Here is a 13,417-nt window from a genome sequence, read left to right as displayed (position 1 = left end):
TTATAGTTTTAAGACAACTTAAGTTTCCTTAAGCTTAAGTGTCACCTAAGGATCATAAATCCAACTTAATTTTAACAATTAATCAATAAACATGGAAACTTACTTTTTCCTTTAGGTTCCACGGTGAAGAGAAAGAAGAGAGAAGTTTTCTGGAGAATTTCTTTCTCCCCCACGTGTTATCTCCCTTATAAAAGAAGAATAAAATTCTTTCTTGTGAAAAGACCAAATTACCCTTTACTTTATTTAATATTTACTAACAATCCTTCACAGAATATTCTCAAATAAGTCCATGAACTTTTAATCTTTTCAAAGATTGGTCATTCCAATAGCTTTATACCATAACCCAATTTGTTACTCATTCCCTGATTCATGTCATACTTGATCCCTTAGACTCCATCTTTTATTTTCCCTATACCTTTATTCTTAAAAAAATAAAAATCACCTTATACACAGATCATATCTTTTATTTCATGTTCACATACTCTTTTCTTATCACTTATACCTATCTCGGATTACTTATCTTCATCGCATCTTCGTAACTTTGATAATCAACTTCACTTATACAAAACTTCATTCTTTACCATCTATTGTACTTGTAATTCATTTCTTAAAGATCTCTTTAAAACATATAAATACTTATCTCCTTTCCTACATCATATTTATATGATCATAATACACCACCACATCCAAATCCGCATCATACTTAATTAACTTAAGTTTATCTTTTCTTTAAACCTTATAACTTCAATACATTTTTCATCACATAATCTTGTTATTCGACGCTAACTCTTTTCACCTAGAATGCAAACCCTCATCATATCCATTATCATATCCACATTCTTGTTTATACACAGTATTATCCTTTTGTTCCAAATTTATAACTCTGGTTTCATTTATCTTATAAACTTGTTACTGATGCACTTATTCTTAAACTCTTCTACAAATTCTCACCACATCATTTGATCTTTTAACGTCCTTATGGTGACACTTGTTCACCATATTCTATCTTATCCATGTTATAACAAAACTTCTTCATATCACTTTTCCAATTCAAAACAGTGAAAACCTTTTATCACTATTCGAATATGATTTCAATCTTCTGAAATCAAACTTTGATCTTACGAGGGACTTCCTGAGGTGTCCGCTCTTCATCCTGCCTGGTCAGGGCAAGTGAATTATTACCAATATCAAGTTTATCACCTATTGATTCACTTTGACCATTCTCATAACTATCTTATACTAATCTTATTCTATTATCAAGACAACATACTCCTTACACTATCATATCAGAAATTTTCACTCTATGTTGGCATGTACACATTTTAAAACTCTTTTACCTTCGGTTTAAGCCCAGAATCGACTAAACCTTAGCATTGATACCATTAAATGTAACACCCCCAACCCGCACTTGACCCGGATACGAGTCCGAAGCGTCACATTGACTTTTTAAAATATTTACTTTTTCCCAAAAGAACTATCTTTCCTACTTTTATTAAAAACAAAAGACATAATTTATACAATTTAGGTGAAAAAGTTTACAAAATTTATCAGAGCGGATACAATTCAAATCTTTAATTACATGCCAACTACATTCTCTATATCTTAATACATATTATTCATTTATCTTCTGATCTGACATTCGGTAAGGAGAAACTGACCTGTCTTGCTCCTCTTCGATCCATAACCTTGTCAAAACCTACGTGTGAAACACTCACACGCTAAGTCGATAACTTAGTGAGGCATATAAACATATAATGGAAACTCTAACTCATAACAATGCATGAACACTTAATACGCTTATATCATGCGCAAACATATATTTTCTCATATAACAAATACACACATGCATATGTATATCATCATATATGGTTATGTAACATAGTTCTTATATTAACTTAATGCAAATATCATATAACCATTCATATGAAAATTATATTCATGCACATCATATATCACATATACCACTTCACACAAATCACAACGCATTATCATATCAAGTTTATTTATATTATCTTTTGGTTGCCCATGTACATTACTGAGAACTTAAGGTATGTGAGTACATAGAGGCTGCGTACTATGCTGTCACCGCATCTCGTATAACTCCCACTAGGGGCGCGTAGAATTTATCCCGAATGACCACTATATCCCCGAAGGACCACATATAACACATATCACATATATCTCGAATGACCACGTAGAACCCTCGACTCTTGGCATGCCAACTATACCTTAGCTCTCATAACACATAACATGGGCATTGTCACTTATGTAATTCACATATACACATTAATATCACATATCATGTAATACTCTCATAGAGTCTCATATCATATGTTCACATGTCACATAGGCACATTCACATAGTTCATATCACTTTTCATATGATCTCATATTCATGTGTCACATAGCTCAATACACTTCTCAAGTGTTCATATCAACATGTATGTCTTATCTTGTTCACATATATGACATAGTTTATATTTTGTTCTCTTATGCTTACCTAGATCATATAGGTCATGTTTCATTGAGTTCCTAACCTTCCTTGAGTAATCCCTCATACCATATCATATAGCTTACCCTTGAGTTATCTTATGTTCACCTATATATTATATAATTCTTATAATTTATGTCACATGTTCATATCATTCCTTATTTTATCTCTTATTTTGTATTCTTATATAATCACATAGATCATTTATACTATTTCACCTGGCTTATCCTACTAACATGTGTATTTATAAATCATGTAATATACGACAACATGACAACACATATACTATATTCACATTTCAATATCCTTGTACTTATTTCACTTTATTACATTAAAACATAGGCATGTCATCTTATGTGCCCTATCAATACTATATGTTCATATAATTTCATTTTACCTTATAAATAAATACTACTATTTGATCTCATTTCTGATTTCATCACCTATTTATTTATATCAGTTCACATGGTTTATTACACAACTTATATCACTTTTTCATGTATTACACATATCTTATATCTTATCATCATATCATTACATATACCTATTGCACATGAAATCATATATAATTATATTCATGTATTCATGCATACATAATAATCATATCACCCATATTAACAATTCATATATCATGCAATCAAATATTGGAAATAGACTCATCGCGAGTCTTTTTCCATACACATGATATACCAATGCATATACACTCACATGGCCGCACTATTCAATACCGATCTCTTATTTTTTTCCTTGATACTTATTACTTGTCGACTGGTCTGGACTTGCCCTCGATCGATATCTACATAATCATATGTGCATATCAGCATTCTAAATACTATGATTTGAATCCTTCATTTCTTAACTAAAGAAAAGGCTACATTCATTCTTGATTAAAGTAGGTATCGATACACTCTATAGGGTATCAATACATCCCTTAACGTGTGTATCGATACACTACCTATGTATCGGTACACAAATTACATTCGAAGTTTTCATTTTAAGGGGGTATTGATACACTCCTGAAGGTATCGGTACCCTTTTAATATTTTCTGCATTTTTCTTCCGATTATCGGTACCTGTTGAATGGTACTGATACACCCTAGCCCAGAATTAAATTTTGAGCACGAAAATTACTTCATTCTAGCTCAATTGTGCCATAATTCATCCTATTTTATATTCTGAACTCACATACACATACCTAAACTCATAAATACTCATTTATCACATCTTAAACCTCAAAATCCTATCCACCCCATGGAATTCAAAAATTAAACTCAATTATCAAAATGTTCTAAATTCACTTCTATCACTTCTTATCTCTTAATTCAACCATTGACAAGTCAATTTTAGTTTCAAAATCCACTTATCAACTTTTTCCTATAATTTCATTTAAAAACTCATTATCTTTAATCTCTTCCAACTTCTTCATCTTATAGTTTTAAGACAACTTAAGCTTTCCTTAAGCTTAAGTGTCACCTAAGGATCATAAATCCAACTTAATTTTAACAATTAATCAATAAACATGGAAACTCACCTTTGCCTTTGGGTTCCACGGTGAAGAGAAAGAAGAGAGAAGAGTTTTCTGGAGAATTTCCTTTCCCCCACGTGTTATCTCCCTTATAAAAGAAGAATAGAAAATCTTTATTTTGAAAAGACCAAATTACCCTTTACTTTATTTAATATTTACTAACAATCCTTCACAGAATATTCCCAAATAAGTCCCTAAACTTTTAATCTTTTCAGAGATTGGTCACTAAATTTTAGAAACTTTCATTTTAGTCACTAACCCAACTTTTGGGATGTTACACGTTACTTATAAAAAAACAACATTTAATGCACAAGGAATCAATCCTTTTTCAAACATTTCGACCTTTGTAACAGACCTTTATAACAAAGGGATCGATCATTTAAGGGAAGTGATTGATCCTTTTCATAGAGGGATCGATCCTTTTGGTGAAGGAATGGATCCCAAACTCACTGTTGTCCGAGATCGATCCTTTTTAAAGGGGATTGATTCTTTTGTCAAAGGGATCGATCCTTTTTCTAGGGGATCGATCCTTTGAGCCAAAAATCCTTGGAAACTAACTTTAAAGCGCGAATACGATCAAGTTTATTTTTGAAAATGTTCGACTAAGTCGGAAAACATTTAAAACGTATTTTTCAAGTTAATTTGGACTTTGAATTATTTTTGATAATTTTTTGACAAATTCAATTAAGTCCAGAAATAATTTTACTATTTAATGTTATATCAAAATATTAATTCAACAATGAATATTAGGTGTATCAAATCCAGTTTGTAGTTTTTTGATAAAATATATTAATTTAATCATAATTGGTACTAAGTTATTGATGTGCAAAATAAAAAATAATTAGCAACTAATTAATCTAACAAGATGCGACATTAGACCATTTAAGTAAGATGAGGAGTTTGAACCCTATTATTTGTGAATGAAGCAAATTGACTTAAGATAATCGTCCTTATTCCTATAATACTTTATTTGAATTAATTAATTAATTAATTAATGGTGATTATATTAATATTACATTATTAATGTATTGATTTATTAAATTACTTTATATTAATACTTTTATTTATTTAAATTATAAGTAAGAAAATATCTAGAATAATTAAAAATTAAAAATATAAATATAAATGTTTTTATGAGAGATTATTTGATGTATTTAACTTACCATGTCATCCATAACCCTACTAAATAAGAGTCACATATTTTAAAATAATTTTTAAATAATTATTACTTTTTATTTACATTTGAAAAAAGTGAAGTTCACTTTAAAAGAAAATATAAATAAATATTATTAATATAAATTAATAATTTATATAAAAAAGATTGTGGACATAAAAAGACACACAAACCATAGTTTAGTTTATCAACTCATTTTTCTGTGGCCATGCAATGCAATCCCTTGCCTTTTCCTTGTTCACTCTCTCTGTAACCCCCACAGACCGATAAGGGTAACCAGATCCGATCCGTGGTGTCACATTTGGGCCACCGGAGCGACCCACTGTAAAAATAGCAGAAAATTTAAAACTTTTATTAAAACATGTAACTCATAAATGCTTTATCAGCATTCAGAAATAAAACATATTTTCAGACTCGTATATAAAACAAAATACAATCTACATACCCCCTAATCACATGTATCATACTCTAAAAACAACACCGGAAGAACTACCTTACTGATGTCGATAGTTGCACTGGTACAATTCTTTTAACCTGCAATGTTGAGTAATAGAGTGAGCTTCGGAAAGCTCAGTAATACAGAACTATCAGATGATGCTACATGACATGTAGATAAATGGAAAGCCATATAATTTTCCTTATTGAATCATACGTATACCAGTTTGCAGAATAATTTGAGGTTCCCTTAGAAGTTCATCGAGTAGAATCCATGAATCTCAGTTCATAAGAAACCTTTCAAAGTATGACATTTTCAGGATATCGAATAGGATGTCTAGTGTGTTCCAACAGTATAATAAAATCATAATAGGTACACTTATCAAATGATAGTTCAGTAAATCTCATAAAATCATAATGAAATTTAACTTTTGAAAATCATAGTTTAAACTTTTTCTTCTACACCATCAGTAATTTCCAAAACTATTTTCCATATAGCTTACTCTAAGAACACAGCAAAAAGAAAGCCAACCTAAGGATAAGCTTTATAGCTTGTATCCTTAAGCTCGTAAGTCCAAGTCCATATAGCTTACCCTAAGCACACAGCAAGGGAAGCCAACCTAATGTATGTTGGGGCCCCAAGAGTCACATTAGGCCCATTCTGTTTATTAGCTTGATCAGAGCTATACTATTGTAATTCAATCCAAAAGTTCAATTGCACCGTGACACAAATTCCATAAATCATCACATTAAATTGGTGCATCAATAAAACAGTAACCAAAGAACTCAGTGTACCTCATATTAAAACCAATAAAATAGTTCAGTAATAATTAGGGAACACACTAGAGAATCCAAGTATTTTCAGAGGCCATTATAGTTATCATTTTGGATAACATGAAACTTATGAAATTTGATCGAATTCCAGGAACAAGGTCCTATTGAGGAGAATCGATTACTAACCGATCTAGCCAGACATTTAAGGTTGATACATTAGAATCCCACTATATTTTCGTGTGCATTAGGAAAACGTTCAGAGGCCATTGTACATTAGAATCCCACTAAAGAATCCAAGTATTTTCAGAGGCCATTGTAGTTATCATTTTGGATAACATGAAACTTATGAAATTTGATCGAATTCCAGGAACAAGGTCCTATTGAGGAGAATCGATTACTAACCGATCTAGCCAGACATTTAAGGTTGATACATTAGAATCCCACTATATTTTCGTGTGTATTAGGAAAATGTTCAGGAACCTTTATACATAATAATTCTAGATTCAGATTTATTGCGAGTGATTCCATTACCCAACAATCAGGGGTATTCAGGAATATACTTTGAATTCATAGGATTTCAGCCCAATTGAACCAAATGAGATATTCAGAATCTTTTCCTTCTGCGTTACTTGTTTTTTTTTCAAATATGACCGAATTGATTTTAGATGAAATATAGAATCGAAGATTCAAGTCATTTATAATCTATGACTATCGATCATATTATCAAACAACTCGAGTTACACAACTCTCAAACTGATGCATGTCAACAAGTCAATTCATTATCCTTCCAGTGTATTCACTCTTTAATACGATAATGCAGATCCATAGATCATCCCCATAATCATCACTGAATAAATCTTCCAACGGTCTTTATATTCATTTCCACGTTTCAACAATATCAGGAAATACTGACGTACTTGATCCATGGCTCATAACCCATAATGCCAATTCATCATGTAAGTTCAACAGTGTTTCCAAACTCATCAAATCACCTATTTAATCCTTAGTCATTGATGTTACTTAGTACGTTTGGTAAGCAAGTCTATCTCGATTACTTTAAAGTTTTCCAGAATAATTCAGACGTTTCTGAATTTCAAATACCCGTTGTACTTCATTTCATTTCAATTTATTCATATAATAAAGTCATTCTGGTATTCGTGGTTGATTTGACTAACGAATACCGACTTATTAGTACTGTATGCGCTCTAGAGTTGAGCTGAGCCAAGTACTTCCAGAATTATCATCGATCCAAATTTGAGAAGATGAACAAACATTCAAGTGATACTTATATCATTCAGGTAATGATATAGTACTAACGTTGGTTGATCACATAAGTTGAGTTCCACGACTTTTACTGGCAGCACAACATCCATGTTTATTTGGATTTCTTAATTAATCCAAGACATTTACTTATTCTAGGTCATAAGGGCATTTTGGTCATTTTGGTGCTCAACATTTTTCTATTCATTTCAAAGCTTGAGTATATCCATTCATTCTTGAGCTTGGTGACATTCTTGAGTCATTTCCATTCCAGGGGTAATTTGGTCATTTTATAATTCTAGAATATTTCAATCATTTCCTTCCATCCGGTCTTATTATTTAATTCAATCTTATCATTTACTTCAGTCATTTCGAATAATTCTATCAGCAAAATACCTCCGATAAATTACTCTTCAAGTATTTACTCCTTATTCGAATATTTTCGGGTCAAGTGTCTTCTCAGATTTTACAAACGGAATATTATAAATTTTTCTGTACAAATATAGGATCTTAACAATTAAATTCGTACTTAATCGAGTTAAGTACAAATCCTCAAAGTACTCTCTCATTCAGGGTCAATTCAGATTATTTTATCTCTCAATGGCATTTTCGTAATTTCTTAACCAGATAATTTCAATATTAGCTCTTAACGAAAATAATTATAATTTAGAGATCCTATGATCAATTGCTTTCCCGAACATTCTCTTATCTTGAAATAATTCCTTAATAGAATTCTAATATCTTGCACAAACCCTCTTGGTTTTAAAAACCGGTTATTCGCATTTCCTATACAAAACTAGCATTTCTTATGCACATAAGTAGTTTTATCAGATCAATATGTCTTTTCAGATTTACTAATCAACTTCCATGGACAATTCTTATCATTTTCCAACATAAGGGTAATTTTGTAATTTTACCATATCGGAGTATTCTCATAATTTTTTCATCCAAGTACCTTTAACATTTAACCCTGATGATATAAATATAAGTTACAAATCCAGAGCTGATTTCTTTATCACCAATCACAAACTTGTAATTTAATTCTAACAATTATCAATCTCTTATCTTAGTCATTCGATCCGTATTCAGTTGCAGAATTTCTATCACATTCATATCAAGTGTATAAATTATTCAACTCCACAAAAGTGATCAACATTATCTTATTCATGCATTTACCGATATCAACATGTTCCATAAAGCATAAAGAGGTAGTAAAGTATTACCTCGATTTTTCATGCCATACTGGTCGACCATTTAAATTCCATTCGAATGCCCTCGATCTTTGATTCAACTTCCAATAATTTCCTCTCGATCTAGACCATCAAAATTACTAACTCGTATCCAAATAATTTTCCTCGCCATAAAAATAGCTTATTAGAATTGAAATAATAATTTGGAAACCCAACTGATAAAATTGAAAACTAATTGTGCCATCAAAATATTTAATTACCCAATTTAGTGACTAAATTGATAGTATAGAAACTATCATGTCATAACTATAACCAGTTGAAAACTAAGAGACAAAGTAAAACTCTTACCAAACTTGGATGGCTCACCTAGAAATTTTCTCATTCTCATTTTGTTAAAAACCTCCAAAACCATGTGCCCTGTACCAAATCTTTATTTCCTCGTTTATTTTATTTCTTTTAAATTCTCCCCAACCGAAAGCTCTGTAGGAAGACGACGAAGCTTCATCGGCCATTAATCAAAACGCTGATGACCACCGTGTCGACCGTCATCGATGGTTGCCAACCAAAACCTAAGTTACACCGTTCGAAGTGCCTTGGTCTCCTCTCCATGAATATGTCATCTGTTCGTCGAGAATATTTATAAATAAATGCATATCTACAAAAAATGTTTCAGATCCGAGGCTCTCCATGTTCCCATCTGGTTCGCTTGTCTCCATTTGAATTTGAAGCAGAAACCATGGCTGCCTCGCATGCTATCTAATTTACTTTGGACCCTTTGACCGGTTCTGAATTAAGGAAGCTCAAAGGGGGCTGCAGACTTAGCTACGACAGATTGACGTTGGCTAGAGACCCTCTATAGCTTCCCTTTCTGATGCCTCGTTTGTGATATAGGATTAACCTATTTATTCTTTCACTGTCGGTGTTGTGCTATCTTCATTTCCAGCGGTAGTCGTAACATTCATAAATGGTTCTTTGTCATCGGTGTAATGCTGGAACAACAATTTCTGGTTCTGCTGGTGTTGCTTTTACCTCTGTTGAGTTCCGAAGATGATGAAAAAAAAGTAGCAGCAGCGACAGCAGCATGTTCAGGAAAATCAAGAAATTTTTGAAGCTGGTCTAAAGTCCATGAAACATCCATATTTCCCTATATGTGATTAAGCAAAGCTGTGGACTGCGGATAAAAAAAAGAATCGACTGGTGGCAAAGATGCTAGACCCCTTGATGACTGAGAAGTGAATATGAGATTTTGAGAACTTTGAATATGTGCTAGAGCCGAGAGATGCACATCACCAGTGGCTATGGAAGGGAATGAAGACGAACTCCAAAGGGTTCCCTTCTAGGGAGCCAATGAAGATTCTTTAAGTGATACTGTGTTTTTCATCACCTCCCTTCCCGAGAAAACTTGGAAATGGGTTGAAATCTCCTTTATAAAAAAATCCAAAATATCTTTAAAGCATGTGATTCTCTATTTTTCATATTATAAAAATAATAATATTTGCAGTAGTTGAACAACTCTTCCCACTTATGATTATTCATTTATCATATTTTAAACTTAAGAATTCTAACCCCATATTGGGGTGTGACACTCTCCCCTCCTAATTGTCTCCTCTTCCAATGGCAACCGCTTTCCAACACCATTACAATTTCACTTCCACTTCCACTTCCATCCTCCGCCGCCGCTGGAATCCCCCATCGCCGCCTTCTATTATCCTCCCTCCCAACGCTCCTCTTTCCACTACCTACAGTTTTTCCATTAAACAATGCAGCAACAGTAGAATCGCTTGCAAAGCCACGGAAATGCCTTCCGTGAGCGAACAATCAGCGGCTTCGGATGGCGGTTCTGGTGGTGAGAACTGGGTTCCGGTGGTCCCTCTGGCGGTGCTTCCCAAGGGAGAGCGGCGTGTGATCATACAAGACGGGGAGAACATCCTGTTGCTTTGGTTTAAGGATGAGGTTTTTGCAATTGAGAATCGTTCGCCCGCTGAAGGCGCTTACACTGAGGGTTTGCTCAATGCCAAGCTTACCCAGGTTCCTTTCCCCCTCTTTACTTGTGGAATCTTGAAGATTTAAATACTACCTAAATTGTCAAAATCCAGGTTTGGGGTTAAGTCATGTAGAATTCAAGTGTAAGGAAACATTGGGTTGATGTTAACGGGATTTAAACACTAGATTTTAACTGGTTTTAAGCAGATAGTTAAGTCTTAAGAGAGAAAAATATTACAGAAGTTCAGCCTATAGAAAATATCCTTCCCCCCCCCCCCTTCTTTTTACTTTTTAGTACAGTGGAATAGGATAGTCTTCCAGTTTAGATATGCAAAAGCTGGAACTATTAGTTGAAACTCTGAATTCGATTGGATGCTGAAAGAAAGAAGCTCGAGCTCGATCTCTATCTCCATTCTCCATGTAGGCTGTTAGTAATTGCCCACGAGTTCATACGGGGAAGGTAAATTAAGCACCTTCAAAATGGTCACTCCCAAGTCAGATATCAAGATGATGGACCGGTATCCGCCATCTGAATTTAATTCAATGCCGTTATAAAACAACTCTGAACTTTTATGTTTACAGTTAATGAAAAAAAGTCTTCGAGTGAATTGTGTGCCATCAATTTTATGCTGTTGCCTGGTATGCGGTGCACTTATGGCTTGTCTGTCGTCCAAATCCTTGTGGTTGAAGGAAGTTTATGACAAACTCGACAAATCTTTGTTATTGAAAGAGTACCTACTCTGGGGTTGGGATGATGATTATTGGGATGGTGGCCAATCCAAAGTGCGTTTACTTTGGGAATCACTGATTCATTGGTAATGAAACTATAAAGCTGTCTATAGGAAACGTACATTCATCTCTTTTTCTTGTTAAGGCTGTGAAGTGGGAGGAAAAATACGTCACTTTTGTATGTAGTTCGCTACATTTTCATGTTGGTGACATTTGTTTTGGGCAATCAAGTTAAGAGATGTTAGCAAGTGGAAATTTGAGACAACATGAGAAGTTATATAATGATAAGGAAGTTGAGCCTTTTTGTTTATACTGATTCTAAGAACAAATAGAAATCTATAACCTATTTTCCATTCTCATATCCTTCTGCATATCTTCTCTCAATATGGTTTTTCTGTTGTAAATACCAAACCGGTATTTTACCTGCTAATGCTAAGGACTCTTAGAATGATATATGGCAAATGTCTGATTGTACCTTTATTTTCTCTTTTACAGGATGGTTGTATAGTTTGTCCGACAACTGATAGCACATTTGAACTTCGGACTGGAGCCATCAAGGAATGATATCCAAAAAACCCAGTGCTGCGTGCCCTTACACCTGCTTTGAGGAAACTTTATGTTTACCCTGTAAAGACCGACGGCGAAAATGTTTATATCAGCATGCAAGGCAGTGTAAACTCTGATGCAGCCGCTGAAATTGTCTTCAGTGGAAAAGCTCAACCGGGGGTAACTGCTTCCGATGTCAATGTGGACGAGGTAACACATAGCTGTCATTACAAAGCACAGTAAATTCAGATTCTTAGAAGCGTGTAATTTGACTTGTCTGATAATCTTTGCATACGCCGTTCTTTAGGTGAGAATGGTAATCGATGAGAACTCGGAGGGGTTTGGTTTCACGGGAAAGAACGAAATCATAAACGGGAAGGCAGCTATCATCGGTTTCCTGCTGTTGCTGAATTTTGAGCTCTTGACTGGTAAAGGCCTTTTAAAGGGAACAGGCTTCTTGGACTTCTTATATGCTGCTACAAATGCCTTTAATTAGATTCGCCATTTCATTCACAGTAGGTACAAACTTGCCTTCTCAAGTACTTTTTTCGTGTTAAAACACTTGAATCCTCTGGATATATGAATATTTATCTGGAATTGATTATTTTTGATAAACCCTGCTTAATACGTGCAATGAAATATCGATTATTATTTGATAGATGACACTTCAGAAAATGAAGGCTTCTTTTGAAGGAGTCAGAAATATAAATCATAATATCAATTACAATGATGAATATTTATCGATATTATCCCATTACGACAAATATGATCCTATGTTGAACTAAACACAAATTGCTCTTAAATTCTGAATTTATTCAAATGGAACAATTCAAGAGTACCTAGTACCTACACACTAAAATAGAAAAAGACAACAAGACTCAACTAAAGACATGTCAGCCATGGATGTCGTCGTTCCATCTTCTACTGGACTGATGGACCGGTAAGAAGCTTCCCAGGAGAATTGCTCTCCAGCATATACCTGACTGTGTTGCCTTCAGATATTGGTTTCTCTACACCCAGCATTAATGTTCTTCTTGTACCATGAATCAAGAGCAAAAGTCGAAAAACTCTAATTAAGTACTTTTGGGTGCAAATACCTTAAAGAGGAGGAATGATTATGTAGTCTAGACTACGTTTGATTGTGGATCTGGGAAGGAAGCAAACAACCTGCAAAGTAAGTGAAGGTTTCAAAAGATATAGGTGTTGGGTGTGTGAGTGTACTATATTTATACGCAATCTGTGCAAGTATACAAATCGAACAAGTAATATAGTAGTGAGTGAATATCGTCTGCGAGGGTTGGAGAGACTTT

The 13,417-nt window shown here is 33.7% G+C and overlaps 1 pseudogene; it reads left to right on the top strand.

Moving 5' to 3' along the window:
- The first annotated feature begins 10,433 nt into the window (after positions 1-10,433).
- Positions 10,434-12,689, top strand: LOC120154383 (annotated as a pseudogene).
- The last annotated feature ends 728 nt before the right edge of the window (positions 12,690-13,417 follow it).

Source organism: Hibiscus syriacus, unplaced genomic scaffold (assembly GCF_006381635.1).
Source record: "Hibiscus syriacus cultivar Baekdansim isolate YM2019G1 unplaced genomic scaffold, ASM638163v2 tig00111129_pilon, whole genome shotgun sequence".
NCBI classification, from domain to species: Eukaryota; Viridiplantae; Streptophyta; class Magnoliopsida; order Malvales; family Malvaceae; genus Hibiscus; species Hibiscus syriacus.
Note: the sequence above shows the minus strand (reverse complement) of the source record. Positions and strands in the feature narration are given on the sequence as shown.